Source organism: Capra hircus, chromosome 3 (genome assembly GCF_001704415.2).
Source record: "Capra hircus breed San Clemente chromosome 3, ASM170441v1, whole genome shotgun sequence".
In the NCBI taxonomy this organism is placed as follows: Eukaryota; Metazoa; Chordata; class Mammalia; order Artiodactyla; family Bovidae; genus Capra; species Capra hircus.
The window spans coordinates 112791906-112814354 of NC_030810.1; the positions used below are offsets into that span (position 1 = coordinate 112791906).

The window sequence follows — 22449 nt, forward strand, 5'->3', positions numbered from 1 at the left end:
GAAGATCCAGGGACTGGGGGACACGGGGGCTTTATGGAGCAGTGGCTGAGTGGCGAGTGCCTTATAGCTGCGCGTTTCCCTCCCCACATGCATTCAGCCCCTGCATGTGGCCGCCTCATACATTTGTGGCCTCCTCATACATTCAGCCACGAAATCCACGCTTTACCCTCTTCTGGAAGGCTTTGTCCAGGAAACATTTTGTTTGTTTGCATAACTCTCCCCCTCAGCAGCTACCCTCGACATCATTTTCTCTCTTGCCATTAATTGTTGTCCTTTTCTTTCCAAATTCGGAGTTGGCAAGGTTACCTTTGAGCAGCTTAGATTGTAACACAGGCCTCCCTCTCATTACTTTAGCATGGCCCTGTTAATTTCCTATTTCTACTGTAACAAATTACTACAAACGTAGTGGCTTAAAACAAAGCAAGCCTTTTATCTTACACTTCTGGAGGTCAAAAGTCTGAAGGGAGGCTAAAATCCAGTTGGTAGGGCTGCTTTCCTTCCAAGGCTCTAGGGAGAATCTGCGCCCTTGCTTTTCTGGCGTCTAGATGCTGCCTGAATTCCTTAGTCCTTGGCTTGTTTCCATCTTCAAAGCCAGCAATCACATCTGACCTCTGACGCTGCTGCCTCCCCCTAACACGTGTAAGACCTTGGTCCGTACATTGACTCTTCCTCCTCCTGATGATCCAGGATGACCTCTCTGTCGTGGGGTTCTTAATTTAACCACAGCTGCAGAGTCCCTTTAGCCATGTAAGGTAACATAGTCACAGGTTTTGGAGATTAGGTTGTGCACATCATGGTGGTAGTGGAGCAGGGACCGGTGGTGTGGTGGTGACATTATTCTGAATATTAGACTTGTAGCAGGGATTGGAAAGATTCCCCCCCTTTACTGGGGCGCTCTAGTATTGGGGTCATAAGTATTAAGTTCACATCCTCTTCCTTCTGTTGACTAGCTGAATGATTTTGGACATGTTTCTTACTCTGCCAGTCTTTAATCAGTAAAGTTGGGATATCTTCAGTTCAGTCGCTCAGCCATGTCCGACTCTTTGCGACCCATGGACTGCAGCATGCCAGGCCTCCCTGTCCATCACCAACTCCCAGAGTTTACCTAAACTCATGTCCATTGAGTCGGTGATGCCATCCAACCATCTCATCTTCTGTCATCCCCCTCTCCTCCTGCCCTCAACCTTTCCCAGCATCAGGGTCTTTTCAAATGAGTCAGCTCTTCGCATCACGTGGCCAAAATATTGGAGTTTCAGCTTCAGCATCAGTACTTCCAATGAATATTCAGGACTGATTTCCTTTAGGATGGACTGGTTGGATCTCCTTGCAGTCCAGAGGACTCTCAAGAGTCTTCTCCAACACCACAGTTCAAAAGCATCAATTCTTTGGTGCTCAGCTTTCTTTATAGTCCAACTCTCACATCCATACATGACTCCTGGAAAAACCATAGTCTTGACTAGACAGACCTTTGTTTAGAAAGTAATGCCTCTGCTTTTGAATATGCTGTTTAGGTTGGTCATAACTTTTCTTCCAAGGAGTAAGCATCTTTTAATTTCATGGCTGCAGTCACCATCTGCAGTGATTTTGGAGCCCCCCCAAAATAAAGTCAGCCACTGTTTCCATTGATTCCCCATCTATTTGCCATGAAGTGATGGGACTGAGCTTAGTTTTCTGAATGTTGAGCTTTAAGCCAACTTTTTCACTCTCCTCTTTCACTTTCATCAAGAGGTTCTTTAGTTCTTCTTCACTTTCTGCCATAAGGGTGGTGTCATCTGCATATCTGAGGTTATTAATATTTCTGCCGGCAATCTTGATTCTAGCTTGTGCTTCCTCCAGCCCAGAGTTTCTTATGATGTACTCTGCATATAAGTTAAATAAGCAGGGTGACAATATACAGCCTTGATATACTCCCTTTCCTATTTGGAACAAGTCTGTTGTTCCATGTCCAGTTCTAACTGTTGCTTCCTGACCTGCATACAGGTTTCTCAAGAGGCAAGTCAGGTGGTCTGGTATTCCCGTCTCTTTCAGAATTTTCCACAGTTTATTGTGATCCACACAGTCAAAGGCTTTAGCATAGTCAGTAAAGCAGAAGTAGACATCTCGGCAGATATATTTTTCAGTTTTATGTGAGTGCGTGCAAAGCGCTGAGCAGAGTGCTTAGCACATGGATCACTGCAGATGGTGACTGCAGCCATGAAATTAAAACATAAATAATAATCCCCTTCTCTCCTTTCTAATTAATGTGTTTTGGGCAGGGCAGTGGGCTCAGAAAACCATCCAAGTTGGCTGTCAGACACACTTAAGCACCCGGTAAATGTTAGCTACTGAAGGCATCAACTTTGTGTGCCAGCTACTTTTTTCCCTTAGTTTGTGGGTAAGTGTTTCTCAAAATGGGTTCTGTGGCTCTTGTGCAATTTAAGGATGTTAGTTTCCAGGGTCTGAGTTCTTTATAAGAATTTTAAAATTTCGTGTTGTCATTTGAGCCAATACCAAAGTAAAATAAGCCTATTGCAGTCATTTGGAAGGGCCATATTATACCCGAATGCTGCCAACTGATTTTATTGTCTACAGTTTTGCTTGTTTTCTTGTGTTGGCACCAGAAAGTTCTTTTGTAATCGTGCAGTGAAGAAAAGTTTACCATATGTCTGTAGGGAATTCCCATAAAGCGAAGGGCCATACCTTGTGGAAGCGCGATTTGGCAGTGGTGGGAATAGAGTAGCAGAAAAATGGCGCCAGCTCACGGGGCGCAGGACTGCAGGCGAGGCTGCGATGCGGCCACGCTCCCCGGGGTGGCTTCTTGAGTTGCTCCCGGCTTGTGTGACTGCCATTTATTTTTATTAGTTCCAGTATCTCTTCTGATTTGTTGGGTCCTGTGCTGTGCTGGTTGTCAAAATACTATCACCCAGGTGTGTGTCTGCTGGACTCTGTAGAACTTGGATGAGGTACTCACAACATATTCCTGTTGTGAGAAAGGATGGAGTTTTAGTTAAATAACAAAATCTTCTCTGACATGAACATTTTTACTTTGAATTTGTTTGTTGTATAATTTGTGTTTAATTTATAAATTTGTAAAAAGACCTGTATGTATAAATAGTTAATATCCAATTTTTTTGTCTTACATATATAAACAATTATGTATGATTTGCCAAGAGTTTTTTGGTAACAGCTTTACTGAGGCATAACTCGTATATACTGCAACTCATCCATTTTAAGCATATAATTCAGTGGTTTTTAGTATTGTGCAACCATCACCATGATCAATTTGAGAACATTTTTATCACCCCACAAAGAGACTTTGTACTTCTTAGCCATCACCTTCGAATCAGCCCCAATCCCCCCCATGCAGCCCGAGGCAACCTCTCGTCTACTTTCCGTCTCTATGATCTGTCTGTTCTGGAGGTTTCATGTAAATGGCAGTCGTGTGATCTGTGGGCTTTTGCATATAGTTTCTTTCACTTAGCATAATGTTTTCGAGGCTTATCTATAGTATGACATGTATCAGCATTTCACTTCTTTTTATTACTGAATGATATCCCATAGTATGACTATACCAGCTTCCCTTGTGGCTCAGATGGTAAAGAATCTGCCTGCAATGCGGGAGACCTGGGTTCGATCCCTGGGTTGGGAAGATCCCCTGGAGAAGGGAAAGACTACCCACTCCACGGTGTCATAAAGAGTCAGACACAACTGAATGACTTTCATTTCACTTCACTTCATTTATTCATTCAAATCCTGAGCATTTGCAAATTTTTTTTTTTCTTAAAAAGGGGCCTATACTTTATTAAATTTTAGAAAGCATTTGATGTGGATTGAGGAGTATGTTACAGTCGTCTTCTTAGCCAAAGGAAACAAATCGTTGCTTTCTTTAGTAATCTTGGCCAAGGCATTCTCGTCAATATAAAGAATAGTGTACTGACACAGAACTTAATTTTTTCCTCCAGTCATTAAAAGGTATAATGAACATTGGGTACATATATCTCTTTGAATTAGTGCTTTCTTTTACTTTGGATAAATATTCAGTGGAATTGATGAATCATGTGCTAGTTCTGCTTTTAATTTTTTTGAGGAAGCTCCCTACTTTTTTCATGATGGCTGTGCCAATTACATTCCCACCAACAGTGTGCTAGAGTTCCTTTTCTCTACATTCTCACAGCATTATTTACAATGTCCAAGATATGGAAGTAGCCTCAGTGCCCACCAACTGAGGAATGGTTAAATGTGGTTTATATGCTTTGCAATAGAATATTATTCAGCCACAAAAATGAATGAAATCTTGCCACTTGTGACAGCCTGGAAGGACCTGAAGGGTATTCTACTAAATGAAATAAATCAGAGAAAAGCAAATATTATATGCTTTCACTTATACATGGAATCTAAAAAACAAAACAAACATATATCACAAAACAGAAACAGACTCACAGATACAGAGAACAAGTTAATCTTTGCTAGAGGGGAAGGGGATGGAAATAGTGGCGGGGATTAAGAGGCACAAACTACTGGGTATGTATTAGATTGATACAAAAGTAATTGTGGTTTTGGACCATGAATTTTTGATCATAACTAGGCTCAAACACGTTTATTAATCAAAGCAGGAACCATTACAGTCAACAGATTTTTGCCAACAAGAAATGTTTGTTTTTTTCTGTAGCTTAAAAATATTTGCTTTGGGATTTGATAAACTCTTGGAAAGCATTTTCTGCCTTCTGCTGGTCAAGGAAGCTTTTTTTCTGCAAAAAGTTGTTGAGATGCTTGAAGAAGTGGTAGTCAGTTGGCCAGAGGCCGGGTGAATATGGCAGATGAAGCAAAACTTTGTAGCCCAATTTGTTCAACTTTTGATGTGTTGGTTGTGCGATATGAAGTTGAGCGTTGTCATGGAGAAGAATTGGTCCCATTCTGTTGACCAGTGCCAGCTGCAGGCATTGAAATTTTTGGTGCCTCTCATTGATTTGCTGAGCATACTTCTCAGATGGAATGGTGTTATTAGGACTCAGAAAGCTGTAGTGAATTAGGCAGCAGACCACCAAACAGTGGCCAGGAGCTTTTCTTGGTGCAAGGTTAGCTTTGGGAAGTGCTTTGGAGCTTCTCACTGCACTAGTCGTCGCCAGTTGTCGTATAAAAGCCGCTTTTTGTTGCGTGTCATGATCCGATTGAAAAATGGTTCATTGTTGTGTAAAATAACAGAAGAGGACACTTCAAAACAGTGATTTTTTTTTCAGTTAGCTCATGAGACACCCACTTATCGAGCTTTTTCACTTTTCATATTTGCTTCAGATGCTGAATGACCGTAGAATGGCTGAAATTGAGTTCTTTGGTAACTTCTTGTGTAGTTGTGGGAGGATCAGCTTCAATGATCCTCTGAATTGGTCACTGTCAACTTTGATGGCTGGCCATTGAGCGCCTCATCCTCAAGGGTCTTGTCTCCTTTACAAAACTGCTTGAACCACCGTGGCACTGTACGTTCTTTAGCAGTTCCTGGGCCAGGTGCATTTCGATGTTGTGAGTTATCTCTGCTGCTTTATGACCCATTTTGAATTTGAATTAAAAAAAAACAACTCTTGAATTTGCTTTTTGTCTAACATCATTTCTATGGTCTAAAATAAGTATAAAATAAACAGCAAATGATAAGTCATTAGCCAAAAGCATAAAAATAGAAGTGCTCATTAAAATGATGTATAACATAACCATATTTATTTAAGAATGTATTCCAATATCAAATGGCAAAGTTCAACAATGCAATACTGCAATTACTTTTGCACCAAACTAATAATACAGTAAGTCACAGGAATGTAATGTACAGAACAGAAAATACTGTCAATAATATTATAAGAACTTTGGTATATAAAGGTAATAAATCACAAAAAAAAAAAATAGATTGACTTTCTTTTTTGAGCTCTGAACAGTTTACAAAACAAGGTTCCTGTCTACACGGAGCTTATATTCTGGTAGCTATGATGAAGATAAATGAAGAGAAAATACAGGTAAATTGTTGGCAGAGAAATAAAGCAGAGCATGAGGATAGATAGTATCAGGAGGTAAGGGGTGAAAGCTTATATGAATTGTTGGAAAAGGCCTCTAGTTTAGGGTGACATTTGAATCCCTAGAGATGTGAGTGTGACCTAGACAGGGAGCAAGCAAGCCATGTGAATATATGGAGGAGGCCTCTGGACAGAAGGAACAGTAAGTGCAAAGGCCATGGGGCAGAAATGGGCTTTGCAGGTTCAAGAATTAGCAAGCAGCACAGTGTGGCTGGAGACTCGAGTCCAGGTGGGAATGGTAGATTATTTCCAGGAGTTTATTCCTAGGAATCACATATCATGTGAATCTGGTTCCCTTATTACGTGCTGAATGCCTGACCACACATGAGAAAATGCATTTATTTTTTCTCCCAAGTCTGTAGCAGATTGAAAAGTCACTGTGTGAATAGCTTTGATTCTCCTCCTGAGGTAAACAAGTTCGGAATGATTTTAAAACAGGGACAGAGCTGCTGAATGCATTAATCTGTACATAGAGAAAGAGTTAGCAAGAATCAGTTGTTATCAAAGCTAACACATGCTTGCTTTTAAGGATGGTGACTTACTTTATTACAGCCATTTATGCTCAAGAGTAAGAAATAATGTAATTGAGCTTCCATGGGAACATTTGAATATTACCTAGCTCAGCCCAGTTTCTTGTGCTGACACGATGTTCGGGGGTCTTCTTGAAGCCAGTGATGTTTATCCATCACATCAGGAGGAGATGAAGAGCCTAGTTCATATGGTAATCCTATTTTTAGTTTTCTGAGGAGCCTCTATACTGTTCTCCATAGTAGCTGTACCAGTCAAGAGTGTAGGAGGGCTCCTTTCCTCCACATCCTCTGTACCATGTTTTATTTGTAGACTTTTTAATGATGGCCATTCTGACTGGTATGAAGTGATCCTCACTGTAGTTTTGATTTGCATTTCTCTAATAATTAGTGGTGTCAAGCATTTTTTCATGTGCTTACTGGCCATCTGTTGTCTTCTGCCCATTTTTTTTTATTGGGTTTTTTTTTGATGTTGCATGATATGAATTGTTTATATATTTTGGAATTTAAGCATCACTCTATAATCCAGCAACCCTATGCCTGGGAATATACCCAGACTAAAATGCACCTGTATTTTCATAGCAGCACTATTATCTATTGCCAAAACTTGGAAACAACCTAAATGTTGATTGATAGATGAATGTATAAAGACGTGGTACATATATACAATGGAGTGCTAACTCAGCCATAAAAAAAGAACAAAATAACGCCTTTTGCAGCAACATGGATGCAGCTAGAGACTGTCATGCTAAGTGAAGTAAGTCAGAAGAGAAAGACACATTTCATAATATCACTTATGTGTGGAGTCTAAAATATGGCACAAATGAACCTGTCTACAAAACAGAAACAGACTCATAGCCTTAGAGCTCAGACTTGTGGTTGCCAAGGGGAGGAGGCAGTGGACTGGGATGTAGGGTTGGTAGATGCAAACTATTACGTTTGTAATGAATAAACAACAAGGTCGTAATCTGTAGCACCAGGAACTGTAGTGAAGATACTGTGATGACCCATAATGGAAAAGAAGATAAAAAAAAATGCATATGTGTGTATAACTGAGTCACTTTGCTGTACAGCAGAGATTGGCACAATATTGTAGATCAACTATATTTCAATAAAAAAAGTAAAAGACAATATCTCAACGAACAGAACCCTCGTTCATCACTGCCACATTCACCATCCCTGGGGACCTCTTTGTTCATGTTCCTGCCATTAGTAACAGGTATCCACTCCTTGTTTTGATAATGTCTGTGCATTTTTAAAAGAATCTCCATAATGTTTATCATTTTAACCATTTAAAAATGTACAATTCCGTGACATTAAATAATTCACAATGTTCTGTACCTATTGCCACTATCTATACCCTAGATCTTTTAATCATCTCCAGCATAAACTCTATACCCATTGAATAACAACTCTATCTTTGCTCTCAGCCCCTGGTAACCTCTTTCCTGCCATCTGTCTGATTTTTGCCTGTTCTAGATTCCTCATATAAGTGGAATCTCAGATAATATTTGTCCTTCTCTGTCTTATTTTACTAAACTTGTTTTCAAGGAACACCCATGTTGTAGCATAAATAAAAATTTTATTCCTGTTTTTATGGCTGAATAGTATTCTCTTCTGTGACTTTTTGCACTTAGCACATTATGCAGGCACTGGCATGTGGCTATTTCCTCTTGGAACCAAAAGCAGCGTATTGCAGGACAGGGGTGCACAGTCATGGAAAAAACATGTGCAGCAACAAACACCGAGGACCTGAACTGCTGGAAGGAAGCCTCTTCTGTCCTGGCTGAAAGGCTCAGTCCTCACTTAGGTAGTACTTCATAGTTATTAAAATCAGTTTTCATGTCCATTGGCATCTAATGTCTTCAGTAGCTTTTTATAAAGTTAGAAAGTTAAGGCAGACATTATCCCTGTCTTGTTACAGATAAGGGTCCTCAGAGTGAAATGACTTGCCCCACTTATCTTATTGTTGTCCTGATCAATGCTGACCCAGGATCGATTATAGACTGTGCCGTGTGCTATGTTACAATGTCAAGCTAAGTGCAAAGTGCTTTACGAGTTTTATATTACTTGATCCTCCCCTTAACTTTGTGTGATGTAGGTATGATGATCATCCCCTCTTATAGATGAGGAAGCTATCTCATCTATAGAGAGGTTAGGTAACTTGCCTAAGATCACAGAACTGGTAAGTGGGGAATCTGGGATTGACTCCTGAGCCTGAACGAGGTACAGTTGTAGTATCACACCCAAGGCAAGACTCCAGTTTGCTTACTCTTGGGTCAGAGATCCTACCAGGACCTGCTGACTGTCCGTGCTTTACTGAATATCGGTCCCGGCAGTGTCATCTGTGTCTCTGATTGTGCTGTTCTCCAGTCTGGGAACACTGCCAGACAGTGCACAGCACTAAATGTAAATAAGGCCATTATTGGATTTTTTTCCATAAACTTCTTTTTAGATTTTGAGACTCATACATCCTGTGTGACACCCCCATTTGGATATCCCAAAGGCACCTTAAATTCAGTATGTCAAAAATAGAATACATCATTTCCACACTCTCTCTTCTTTGCTTGAAACCTTCTCCCCTGCAGTTTTTTTCTGTTAACGTTTCCTTACCTCACTGAAAGGCATCTTATCAGTCCAAGAATGTCAGCCTGAAACCTCAGTCACCTTAGACTATTCTCGGTCAGTAGCCTCCACATTAGTCGCCCCTAATAATTTTGCCCCGTAAATAATTTTCAAATGAGTCTCCCCCTCTTCATCCCTCCCCAGGGGGACCCCTGTCATTTTGCAGAGATTGGAGTTGCCCTTCGGATTGTTGTTGCGTGCTGGGCTTGTCCCCCTCCTACCCATCTTCCACCCTGCTGTCTAAAGGCACGTCTCTAGGAGTCGTCCTGCTTCAGAGCATGTGGTGACGGGGCATCACCCACAGGCTGGAGTCTGGCACGAGGGCTTCTGCCTGGCACCTCAGGCCGAGTGCCAGCCCTGCTGATCTTAGAGCCCCGTGCTTCCTTCTGCCTGGGAAGCTCCCCTTATCAGTTGGCCTAAGGACTGAACTGCTGCGTGTCCTGCATAAGTCAGTCGGGGCTTTCATCCTTCCTAGAGGCTTTCTCCCTAGAGACCTCTGTCTCGGCCCTCAGACCGCAGTGTGTGTGTCTCCTTTAGGGCAGGGACTGCGATGATCATCATGAGAACCATGGGCTGAAGGTGGATTCTTCTCTCGTAAAACAGGAGGAATGTCAACCCTGTCGGACTTACAGGCAATGATGCTGTTGGGTCCTGAGGTGCCTGCCTATAACAGATGCTCCGGGACGTCAGCCTTTCCTCTCTGCATCCCTGTTGCTTGTGTGGCTGGAGAGAAGCCTCCCCCAGGCACGCTTATTTGCTGGAACGTTCCCTTCTGAGCTGTTCTAGACTTGGAGGCAGAAGCCCTCTGTGTATCTCTCTGTCACATTGCTGTGTGCAAATAAATTTCTCTGAATGTTAGTCTTCCTCTCCGTAAAGTGAGGGAGTGGTTATTTCCCCCAGTTTCCTCAGCTGTTTCATGAAGGTTCAGTGAGATACCACAGAGAAGGCTGTGTTAGTTGCCAAGCGCATGTACAGATAGGCGGCCTCCGGGCCCACCAGGCAGTGAGATGGGTGCCACGCCTCGGTCAGGACTCCTGTTGGTAGAATCTCCAGCCTGGCATTGCTGTCGTTGAATCTGGTGCCTCCACTGCCGGGTCTCGGTGGGAAACCTGCCGTGTCTGCCTCTGCGGCAGGCACCCAGCCCTTTGGCACCGCGTCAGTGTGAGACAGGGCGGCAGCTGCTGTTCCTAGGTCCTCTTTCTGTCTCCCTGGAGAGGCGTTTCACCATGTGCATCGGCTGTGGGAATAATATGTCATTTCTCCACAAGGAGCTCTGTCTAACCAGCCCAGTCGGAATCACCCTTGTTAGTGTGATATTAGCAATTTACCCTGTTTCCTTAACCACTAACCGTTTGGGAAGATTTGGCATTCTTTTTTGCCTCTGTGAATAGTCTCATCACCCGAGGGCTTGTTAAATAGGTGGAGCAGCACACCCTGCATTTCCACTGAAAACAGTCATTCTGAGCTCTTCCTCCTTGCAGAGCTCCTCTCCAGAACCACCTGGTCCCTGGGCCTTTGCTTCCTGTCTTTTTAGAGGCCATGGTGGGGACAGCGTGGTCTCGGGGCTGGAGAGCCCCTGGCTTGCCTCTCTGGCCGGGACTTGCGTCCTGAGTAATCTAATCACCCCTGGCTCCAGGTGGCTGTGTTGCTGAGGGAGGTTCTGGGAAACCCTTTTCCCTGTGGGAAGTCAGCATCCTTGGTTTCCTTTCTCTCCAGCTGGCTCTGCCCTTCCAAGACATCCCAGGCTCTTCTCTCTCCAACTCCTCCCGGAGGCGGGACTCCTGCCTTTGCTGAGAGCTCAGGGCTCCTGGCAGCCCTGGTACCCTTCTGCAGAGGAGGGCTTGGGCTCTCCCTGGAAGGGCCTCTCCGAGCAGCTCAGACACAGGCCTCAGCTGTGTCCTTGTTTGCAGCCACATCAATCTTTGCTGGATTTTGTGGCCCCAGGCGGGTCTTAGTTTACCCCGGCCCAGGAGGAGCTGGGAGAGAAGGCAGTTTGAATAGTCCTGGGTATATATGAGTTGTTAATATCTTTAAGTTTGACTGGTATCTCCTCAACTCTTTAGGTCATCTGGTGGAGAAACCAGGAAAGGACAGGGAGGTGATGGTTTCATTTCTTTCAGGTATTACTGGTACCCCACCATCAGACCCAAGAATCAACAGTGAGAGCAAGTCTACAGTAAATGTTAGTTGCTGTGTAACAGATACTGTTGTAAGCATCTGGCCTGCAGTGACTCACTTAATCCTCCTGATTACTCTATGAAGAGGAGTATCAGTAACTTGCCCAAGGTCACACAGTCAGTAAATGGCCAGGATCCCAGTTCTAGAACCCGGGCTGCTGACTGCCACGCTGCCTCTCTAAGGCAGATGTAAATCACCACCGAGTCACTTCAGTTGCAGTGAGCTGCTGGTTGGACATTTTGTGGTGCACAAAGTGTGTAGCCTTGACCTCTGTCGGGCTGCTCCCTGCGCAGAGTCAGCAGCAGTCTGTATTTGCACTCCTGTTAAAACTGGCGCCATCTCATCCCCACCTCTCTACGGCTGCTGGTTGAGCCAGTCTGCTCAGGTCGGAACTTCCACAGCAGCCTGTTCCTCCCTGGTCCTCAGCTAGGCTTTGTGACATCAGCTGTACAGCTGCAGAAACAGCTGATCAGACAGGGTCACACTACTCGGGGAGAGGGCAGTAGCAGGTCCCCGGGGAAAGCCGGCCTGCTCACTTGAAAAAGCAAAAGCCTAGTAGTCCATGTGCATCGTCTGAAGCTCATGGCTATGTGGGTTGGTTTGTCCCTCCCTCCTTTCACTGAAAAACTAAGCAGTCTGTTGAAGATAATAGATAAGAAGAGGGGCTCCCAGGCTACAAAAAACTCTGCCTTCTCTGGATGGTATCAAAGCTGCTTATTGAACAGAAGGCTTAAGGGATGGTGGCCCTGAGGAATTGCAGTCATGTCTGGCTTGGTTTAGGTTTAAGTTCCCAAACTAGGTCTGCTTTGGGTTGAGGTTTCTTCATCTGGTATGCAGCCTACACCCAAGGTTTCTCTCCCATTTGGGGAACAGGGCCGGGCTGTCTTGGAATTACTGGACTCTGTTGTCAAAATGAAAAGCCTGCTGCTATTGGCTGGGATTTCTGCAAGAGTGACAGGATGCTAACAGCCTAGCAGGATGCCTGGTGCGGTTTCCAGGTGAGGGTCCTCATTGGGTGGGCTCCAGGGCACTGCGCTCCCTTTCCTTACCAGTGACACCATTGATCGGGAGCCCTGGTTTGACTTTCCTCCTCAGCACTTTTATCTTCTGGCAAACCCTACTTCTCCCCCAGTTTTGTCTTTCACAGAAATCCTTTCTTTAAACCTGATTAGATTTCTTGGCTTGCACATCTGGTCTTCATTTAGCAGGGATGACACTTAATGTAAGTAAGAGTCTGGATGCCTTTAAACTGAACAACTTCACCCTGTCGAGGGGCCAGTGGGGAGTCAGTAGCCAGATTGTTTATTGAAAGAGATATTGATTTATTATTTTTATTTAAATCTGTTTTGACACCTCTGCACTTAATTGCATTAAAAGGGCACCCAGCATGCTTGCTAAGTCATTGCAGTCATGTCCACCTCTTTGCGATCCTATGGACTGTGGCCCTCCAGGCTCCTCTGTCCATGAGATTCTCTAGGCAAGAATACTGGAGTGGGTTGCCGTGTCTTCCTCCAGGGGATCTTCCCAACCCAGGGATCAAACCTGCATCTGTTATGTCTCCTGCATTGGAAGGTGGGTACCAAAGGGCACCCAGACTGCTCCTTTAAGAATACAGTGCCCTGTCTCCAGAGAGAAAGAGGAGTTTCTCCTGAGCCTGTGGGTTGGACCCCTGTATGTGTGTGGCATGCATCCATCCAACTTGGAGGAGAGTGTGTTGGCAGGGCGGGAGGGCTCTCCCTGTCCACCCAGCACACCATGTCTGGGTTAGCACGAGACCTGGCATGTCTCTGCACAAAAGCCAGTGGCTCCCAGCTGCCTGTGAATGCAGTGGGGTGCTCTCAGACGGCGGTCAGGAGCTTCCCCGAGCTCGCTTCACGGTGTCTGCCAAAGCTCCTTTTCCATCATTGCCCAGTTCTCTAGCCAAACTGGGTTTCTTGTGTATGTGTTTACATGCACTCAGTTGTGTCTGACTCTGTGACCCCATGGGCTATGTATAGCTATATACCTGTGTATTTATATATATACCTGTATATTTATATATATACATATATACAGGTGTGTGTGTATATATATATATATATATATATATATATATAGAGAGAGAGAGAGAGAGAGAGAGAGAGAGAGGCTGTGCCATTTGTCATAGGCCACTTAGTTAGCAAGTGATAGAGCTGGGGTTCTGAATTATTCGGGCTTCTCCAAAGAAACAGGACGAATAGGATATCTGTCTCTCTGTCTCTGTTTTTCTCTATAAATAGATATTTATGATGAAGAGGTGGCTCATGCTGTTATGGAAGCTGAGAAGCTCCAGTATCTGCCATCCGCAGGCTGGAGGCCCAGGGAGGCTGGTGGTATAGTCCAGCTCAAGCCTGAAGGCCTGAGAACCCAGGAGCCAATGGCATAGCTCCAGGTCTGAGTCCAAAGGCCTGAGCGTCAGGAGTGTTGGTGTCTGAGGCAGGAGTAGACGGATGTCTCAGCTCAAGCAGAGCACGTTTGCCTTTCCTCCACCTTTTTGTTCTGTTTGGAATCTCCACAGATTGGTGCTGAACCACGCTGATAAGGCCGATTTCCTTTTCTCAGACTAGCAATTCCAGGGCTAACCTCTTCTGGAAGCAACCTCACAGACACACTCAGAAAACTGTTTCACCAGTTCTCTGGGCTTCCTCTGTTGTTGTTTAGTCGCTAAGTTGGGTCCGACTCTTTGCGACCCCCCAGACTTTAGCCTGCTGGGCTCCTCTGTCCATGGGATTTCCCAGGCAAGAACAGTGGAGCGGGTTACCAGTCCCTTCTCCGGGATATCTTCCTGACCTTCGCACCTCCAACATTGGCAGGCATATTCCTTATGCTGAACCCAGCTTCCCTTAGCCCAGTCTAGTTGACACGTAAGATGAGCCATCACAAGTTTCCACTCAGATTGTCTGCTTTCCCAGCCTGAACTCTGACTTTGCCGAGTGACCTTTTATAGCAGGTACTTATTTAATACATGTTTACTAAGAAAAACTGTACTGAAGTCCAGAGGTGTAAGTGAGCAGGAATAAATTAATTTGAAAACACGAAACAGGAAGAAGTAAAATTAGAATCAGCAGGTAGCAGTTCTCTTCTAGGAGGAGGGCAAGAATGGAATTTTCTTCTAGAAGAAGGAATCCTTCCAGCAGGAGGAGAGCAAGGTTGGAAGAACAGGAGAGAGAGGAGCACAGAAGACGGACCTAATCTGGGGGGAAGCTTGGGACTTGTGCTTTTGGAATTAAATTCAATGGGTGCTGGGCGGCAGCACACAAAGGCAGGCGCAGGGATTGCCAGTCGCCATACCTGGATCCTGGCACAACCCCCACAAACGCTCCAAGCGCGACTTAAGCTGTTACCGGAAGGGATCGATGGGGGCAGGTGCACATTTCAAGCTCACAAGCCTGCTTGTGAGGAGCCTGATGCCCAGACGGTTGTGACTTGCTCTGGATCCCACTGTGGGGCAGCGGTGCTGACTACAGTTCTGGTTCTTTCTGCTTTGTTTCCATGCTTTGTAGAGAGTAACGGATGACTTTCTCTCACCCTTCCTGTTGTTGGAGAGGGTCCTCTAAGGGGTGTGGGGCTGCTGCGCTTCAACTTTCATTCTGCCTGCACCTCTCAGAAAATGCATGTTTCCCTGTCCCTGCGACTTCCACTTTGGTCCAGGCCCAAGCTATCTCATGCCTCCCCATAGAGCCTTACTAGTACAGTGGAAGGAAGTTGATGGCGTTCTTCCACATCACCCTTTTTGAGTGATACATCTTTTTCCTTGTGACTTCTTAACCCTTTATATGAAGATGTCATTCCCAAGGGGCCACTTACTAGCCTTGAGGTGGGGACTTCAGCCTTCAGGCTGCTTCATGGTGTCATACAGGAACTCACGTGCTCAGTGGGAGAAGTGTCCTGAAGCCTTAATCAACCTACCCACTGTCCTTTACCCAGCTCAAGCAAGAACTCTTTAGAGAGCCGACCAGGAACTCAGGTTTGGGGTGAACACGTGCTGGACGGTGGAGGAGAGAAAGCCCAAGGGTCCCCCAATAGATGGCAGCTCAAGGTGGATATGTGTTATGCCAGTTCTCAAGAAAGAAAAGTAAACCAGTTCTCACACTTCCTGGGTAATAAGGTAGCTGTAGCAATATATATATCATGAGATCCTGACTTTGTCTGAATTTTGAGAATTGTCACTGAGGTTGAGACTTTTCTGTGGTGCCCATAAACCCTTGATAAAAGAGAATGATTCGTTATCTCCTTTTATTGAAGAATGATATTAGAAGCCAAAATGTGGGTGCTGGGTGTGCGTGTTGCTACTTACTATTTTTGCTTCTAGCTCTCTCTGCTGACAGAGTCAAGAAATGTGTGTGTGTGTATACTAACTCTAGTATATACACATGTCTGTCAAATGGCAACCCACTCCAGTGTTCTTGCCTGGAGAATCCCAGGGACGGGGGAGCCTGGTGGGCTGCCGTCTATGGGGTCGCACAGAGTCGGACACAACTGAAGCGACTTAGCAGCAGCAGCAGCCTCAGTGTTTCTATATGTAACCATCTGTATCTGTATTAAGCTAAACATAAATTCATACCCTATCTCCAAATCTAATCCCTTAGCACACGGATCATTCTAGCCTCCTCCCTTTGCTTGTCTATAATTTCCTATTCCAGGTTCCCACCATGTGTTAGCTGATGGATGAAATAACCGTCCTTAAGGAACTGGTGGAGGGTGGGGTGTGCTGACCAAAGTAGTGGTTGGAAATGAGTAGCATCTATAAGACCAGAGGCAAAAGCAACTGTGTATTAAGCACTGTACACTAGCTGTCAAAATTGTTTTCCATAGGGGTGTGGGTTAACAGTTATCACAGTGGGGGAGGGAGAGAGTGGGACAAATGGGGCAGGTTGAAACAAGTTCAATTCCGGTGTGACTTTTTTTGTCTTTTTTGTTTGTTTGTTTGTTTTTTAATTTTTACAGTGTTGTGTTGGCGTCCACTGCACAACAGCGTGGATCAGCCTCAACTACACATCCATCCCCTCCCTCTGGAGCCTACCCCCCTTCCCTTAGCGCAGCCCTCTGGGTCATCACAGGGACTGGGCTCCCTGTGTTACCCGTTTTACACACAACAGTGCGTGTACGTTGATGCTGCTTTCTCCGTTTGTCCCGCTCTCTCCCTCCCCCACTGTGAGAACTGTTAACCCACACCCCTGTGGGAAACAGTTTTGACAGCTAGTGTACAGTACTTAGCTGTGCAGTTCCGTTTGTTTCTACTCTTACAGATGCTACTCGTTTCCAGCTATTACTTTGGCCAGCACACCCCACCACTCTATCACTTCCCTCAGCATGGCTGTCTCATACATTAGTAATATTACATTTAGATTCTTTTGCATTCTATCCTGGAATGTCCTCTTTTCTCTCCTTCTAAATGATTTTCAAGAATTTGCATACATTTTAAGGTTTACTCTTGTGAAGTTCTCTGGGCTTTTGACAAATGCTTAATGTCTTGTATTTACCTTTACAGTATTGTACAGAATAAGTTCGCTGCTTTAAATAATCCTCCCATGTTCCACCTGTTCAGGTCTCTCTACTCCCAAATCCTTGGCATACACTGACTCGGATACTGTCTGTATCTCCTTGCCTTTTCCAGAATGTTGCATGATTGGATTCATACTAGCTTCTTTCACTTAGCAATACGCCTTTAAGATTCATCCATGTCTCTTTGTGGCTTGATAGATCCCTGATTTCTGTTGCTGAATAGTAGTGCGTAGTCTGGAAGCACCACAATCTGTATCTTTTCATCCAGTCAGTGTCCATCATTGAGGGACATCTTGGGTTCTTCCAGTATTTGGCAATTATGAATAAAGCTACTATAAACATACACACGCAGGTTTTTATGTGGATGTAAGTTTCAAATCAGTTGGATAAATACCTAGAGAAATGTGCCTCATTTGATTGAATACCTTGCTTTCAGCATCTGCCTCCCTCTAGTTCCACTTGGACAGTATCAGCACACTGAAAGCTAACTAGTTCTGTTGCTGAGCTATCTGTATACTGAACAGCTTTCTCCTTTGTCTATAAGTGGTAGGCATTGCCACCTCTGTTGTTGAGAGTTTTTTATTAGTTGGAAGGTGATAATGGGAGAGTAGAGCGATTATGTCATTGGTGCAGCCCTGGAGTCAGGATCTGGTTTGCTCTGGTGCATGGAATAGGAGCTTAACCCTGATCTCTGAAGGCTTCTTTCACTTTCCCTGGTGTGGCAGAAAGCGGCAGCCAGTAACGTGGGGCGTGTGCTACAGCCAGCCATTCACCCTGTTGGACTTGGGAAGACGGCCTGCCTGTGCATGGTCCTTTCACGTCTCTGGGTCAAGTTGGGGTAGCCAGTCTGTTTTACAGGTATGTGGACCGTGTGCTCTGGTTACTGTCTGGTTTTCAGGTCACTGGTATGAAGGGAACCAGCACTGCAGTCAGTGTAGTCCAGCCCTCCTCCCAGTTTACCCACACCTTGATTTGAGAACAGTTGCTGGCCTGTGGAAGTTTGGGGTTTAGTCATCTGGAGTTCACCTACCCTTTTATTTTTAAAAGACACTGGCTGATTACCTGCCACCTTGCAAACATTGTGCTGTTTTTTAAACTATGTTATTTAATCCGTTTAACAACCTTATGAAGTGGGGCTTTCCATTTTTATAGATGAGGAAACTGAGACTGAGGACGGTTAGCTAATAAGAGGCCGAGTTGGGATCTCCTGGTGTTGGTACTTTCTCAGGGCATCACACCATCTCTAGAGAGAAACGTGATGGAGAAGAAGGCACCCACCTAGCTGGAGAGGGAGGAGCAGAGCATCTTCTCAGGCTCACCGGGGATGCACCTTAGCTATGAACAGCAGAAGGAAGGGTAGTTTCTTTATTTGTGAGAGGCAAAAGCACCTTGCCCAGGTGCTTTTACTCTCCCTGGATGCTGCGCCTCGCCTGGCCTATTTAGATTTGAATTGTTTTTATTCTGGAAATCGTCAAGCATGTGAAAAGCAGAGAGTCTAGTAGAGTTGCTCTTATACTTACCACTCAGGTTCTAGGATTATCAGGGTTTTGCAATTTTTGCTTTCTCTATTTTGTAGTTAACTTTAGTTTTTATTATTTTTTATTTATACTTTTTTTGGCTGGAATATTTCAAAACAGTATTGATGATAACAGTGTTACCATTGCCTTATCTCCCTGATCTGTGTGGCATCTCTCCTTTGGATGGATTTTCTATTATTATGTATCATGTGGTGGTTGGGTATTTATTTTACTTACAAATACTGGTATGGTCCTAAGCCTATGCCATGCCCTTTTCTAAGTTCTTTACAAATGTTAACCTGTTTTCTCTTCGTTGCCATCTTATGAAGTAGATTTTTTTTTCTTTCGTAGAGATTTAGAGATTTTTTAAAAAGAGATTATTTTTTTTTATTTGGAGATGATGAAATTGAGGTACAGAAAGGTTGAGGAGACTGTTGGAGTCAGGCAGTGGCCTCGCTGGTCTCCAAACTCAGATTGTATGGCTTTATAATCTGTGCTTTTAATTGCCATCCTGTACTAGCCACTGTTGTGCTCAGTGGTGTCCAGCTGTTTGTGATGACCCTCTGGACTGTAGCCTACCAAGCTTCTCTGTCCATGGATTCTCCAGGCAAGAGTACTGGAGTGGGTAGCTGTTCCCTTCTCCAGGGGATCTTCCCAACCCAGGGGTTGAACCCAGGTCTCCTGCATTGGCAGGGGGATTCTTGACCACTAAGGCACCTGGGAATCCTGTACTAGAGATGTGGTTAATTCAAGTCCGTTACTATCTTCTGTTCCCTAGTACTGCTAAGATACAGGAAGGAAAGAATTAACTCTTGGCCTGCAAGTGCTCCCAGTGTGGTGGGAAAAAGGACCTGGAGCCTGATAGCTCTAGCACACAGGGGTAAATGTTGTAATAGTTCCATGTAAGATTCAGTGGGACTGTGAAAGATAGATCCTGCAGGACCTCCTGGGGAAGTTCAAGGTCAGTTTCACAGAAGCTGTGATTCTGACTCTCAGATCACAAGGATGGATGAGGAGGAGGAAATTTAGGCAGAGGGGATATCCTGGACTTCAAGATGAGAATCCAGGGAGGACTAGAGAGAGATGGATGTCGTTTTAGACATCTAAGGGAGTGTAATCATGAAGGCACTGACTTGTCTACTGAAAAATCTGTGACTCTATCCTGCTGCTGGTGGGAAGCTACTGATGGATTTCAAGCAGAGAAAAAGCATGGTGAGGTTTGCACATGAACTAAGCTCTCTCTAGGGACAATGAAGAGGATGGTTTGGGAGGAGAGCATGACTGGATGCCTTTTCAAATGTGCTGGCAAGAAATGCTGGGGTCTAAACCAGAGCCTTGACCATGGGAATGAAGAGGATGGATCTGAGAGGCGAGGACTAGGGGGTCCTTGTTATGTAAGTGTTCATTATCTGGATTTCGGAATTATGAGGTTGCCTAGGAAATTGACAGTGATCATAATGTTAAATTTTAACTAACAAAATGATTTCTTATAAAAACAGCCCCAAGTGACAAATGCAGCCTGAGGTGACCTGGAGTGCATCTTGCCCTTGTATAAGCACCTCCATGATTGTCACAGTATGTGAGACTCTCTTTTAGCAGACTGGAGCCAGAGTGTCTCCTGCAGACTCTGAAGATGTGAGCTGGCATGTCTGGGGAGGTGGTGGTCATGTGGAAAGCATTGGTGGGCAGCTTTCAGGAGCTGAGAGTGATCCCAGCTGACAGCCAGAAAGAAAACACTGCCCCACTCCTATAACTCCAGGGAACTGAATTCTACTAACAACTGTGTGAGCTTTGAAGGGGACCCCAAAGCTCCAGGATAAAACACAGCCTGGTTGGTAGCTTGATGCCCTGTGAGACCCTGGGCAGAAGACTCTGGTAAGCAGTGCCTGGACTGCTGGCCCAAGGGAGCAGGCAGGTGGTAAACATGTTGTTTTAAACCGAGAATTTCGTGGTAATCTGCTGCACAGCAGTAGAACACCGAGTCCCCCATTCAGTCTTCCTTTAACACTGGCATTTTTCTCGTCCATCCTTGAGGTCTGTCTGCCAGTGTTTGGCTTTCAGATATGGCAGTACAGTGCAAATGCCATGCAAATATATTTCAAAGTGAAACCGCAAACCTTTCAAAAGGTGTAGGATTATGCAAGTCAATAAAAGGATTGCTGGAGCCCTACTCAAACCATTCTGCAGACAAATGAGGACCGAGCATGGTTAGACCCACTCATAATTGGTGAGAAAAATAACCAGAATGCTGATGAGAAACCAGTCTCAAAAGAGAAAGATTTGAATATTTTTGAATATCAAGAAGTTCCTTTGGGAAAATGCAAGCCCTTAAATAATTTTTGCAGAGATTACCCTCGTATGGCAGTGTTGTGTAGAAGTCAGAGGGGACATGAAGGATGGCATGTTGTTGTGCAGTTCTGTTGCAGTAAGGGGGAAATTGCAACAATAAATCAATAATTAATTAACTTTCAGTCCAATCTAAGAATTAATGCAAAATTCAATGTAACCTAAATGTTTCACGTTTTATGCAATGTTTTGCATTTTAAATAAGCTTATTTGTATGATTTTTATTTTATTTAAAAAGATTAAGTCTTGGTCTGCTCTTCTATTTTTTCCCACTATTTGCTGTGAAGGTTGGTTCTCATTTTCAGGGGCGTTTCTAGTGCCAGCTGACCCTGGGATGTTTTACCCTTCAGGGCACATGGGACAGGTGACATAGCCTTCTACTTTGATTTTCGATAGTAGGGAGCTTTTTCTCCTGTCTTCCAGGATGCTAGAATCACTAATTAGAGGATTATTATATAATGTCTAAAGTAACATTTTTGCATATACACACACACACGGTATCCCTAGAGCACGGATAAGGCTACCCACTCCAGTATTCTTGGGCTTCCCTAGTGGCTCAGACAGTAAAGAATCTGCCTGCAGTGTGGGAGACCTGGGTTCGATCCCTGAGTTGAGAAGATCCCCTGGAGGAGGGCATGGCAACTCACTCCAGTATTCTTGCCTGGGGAATCCCCGTGGGCAGAGGAGCCTGGCGGGGTACAGTCCGCGGCGTCACAAAGAGTTGGACACGACTGAGCGACTACGCACAGCACAGCACAGCCCATGCACGCAATATAAAAGCCAAATATAATAATGAGGATTATCTTGGGATTTGTGGTGAAAAACATAACAAAACCTTATGCATGCATATTCAGGAAGGAATGCGTGTGTATCCCCCACTTCCCTACTTTGGAATCAGAGTTGAACTCTGAACCTTTGGTTGACACCACCTTTCTTCTCTTGCAGGGGACACTGAGGTTCTGAGGCTACCAAGATGTGGTGGGAGCACATCCTAAAAGGGACTTAACTTAGTGATTACCTGTTGCCTTGGAGGCAGAAAAACCAGTTCTTTACTCCTCCTCTTTCCTTCATAGTTACTTGTCTTAACTTTTTGTTTATTTGTATATTTATTTGCAAGCTTTAAAATAACACTGGTAATTATGGCATCAAGAGAGCGTAGTCCTGATGTGATGGGTCTGTCCAGCACCATTTGTTCAACCTCAAGAAGCACAGTGAAACTGCGTTCTGGTTGGCACTGTGTTATAATGCACGTCGCTGTGCTTGGTTATGAGATGTTGTGATCGTCTCCCACAAACGAGTGTGGAAAGCCTGTGAGGTGTTTCTGCAGAGCACAGAGTTATTTTTAAACAACAACTTCTGTGTTTTTAGATGTAAAACCTGATTCACATTTACTATATTAAAGTTTTTAGAAAAATGAGGGGAAAAAGAAGACAATTTGTCAGTAATCCTGCTGGGCAAAAGTAGCCACTGTGAAACCTATTGGTCCCTCTTTCCTAGACTGTAATTTTAGCCAAAATGGAATCTCTTTAACAAGAATGAGATCTTGTAGAAGGTTTTGTAATTTTTTTTACTTAATATTTTATAAGATTAATCTCCCTGATTAATCCTTTACGGCATCATTTAAAAAAAAATAGGAACCAAGGAAATTTATTATATGTGTAATTGATATGCACTACCAGAAAAAAATGTTAAAAGAAT

At 44.2% G+C, this 22449-nt stretch overlaps 1 protein-coding gene across 2 annotated transcripts in view; it reads left to right on the top strand.

Moving 5' to 3' along the window:
* The window catches only part of C3H1orf226 (chromosome 3 C1orf226 homolog), a 358341-nt gene that overhangs the window by 99559 nt on the left and 236333 nt on the right, over positions 1–22449 (top strand). The window lies entirely within an intron of this gene.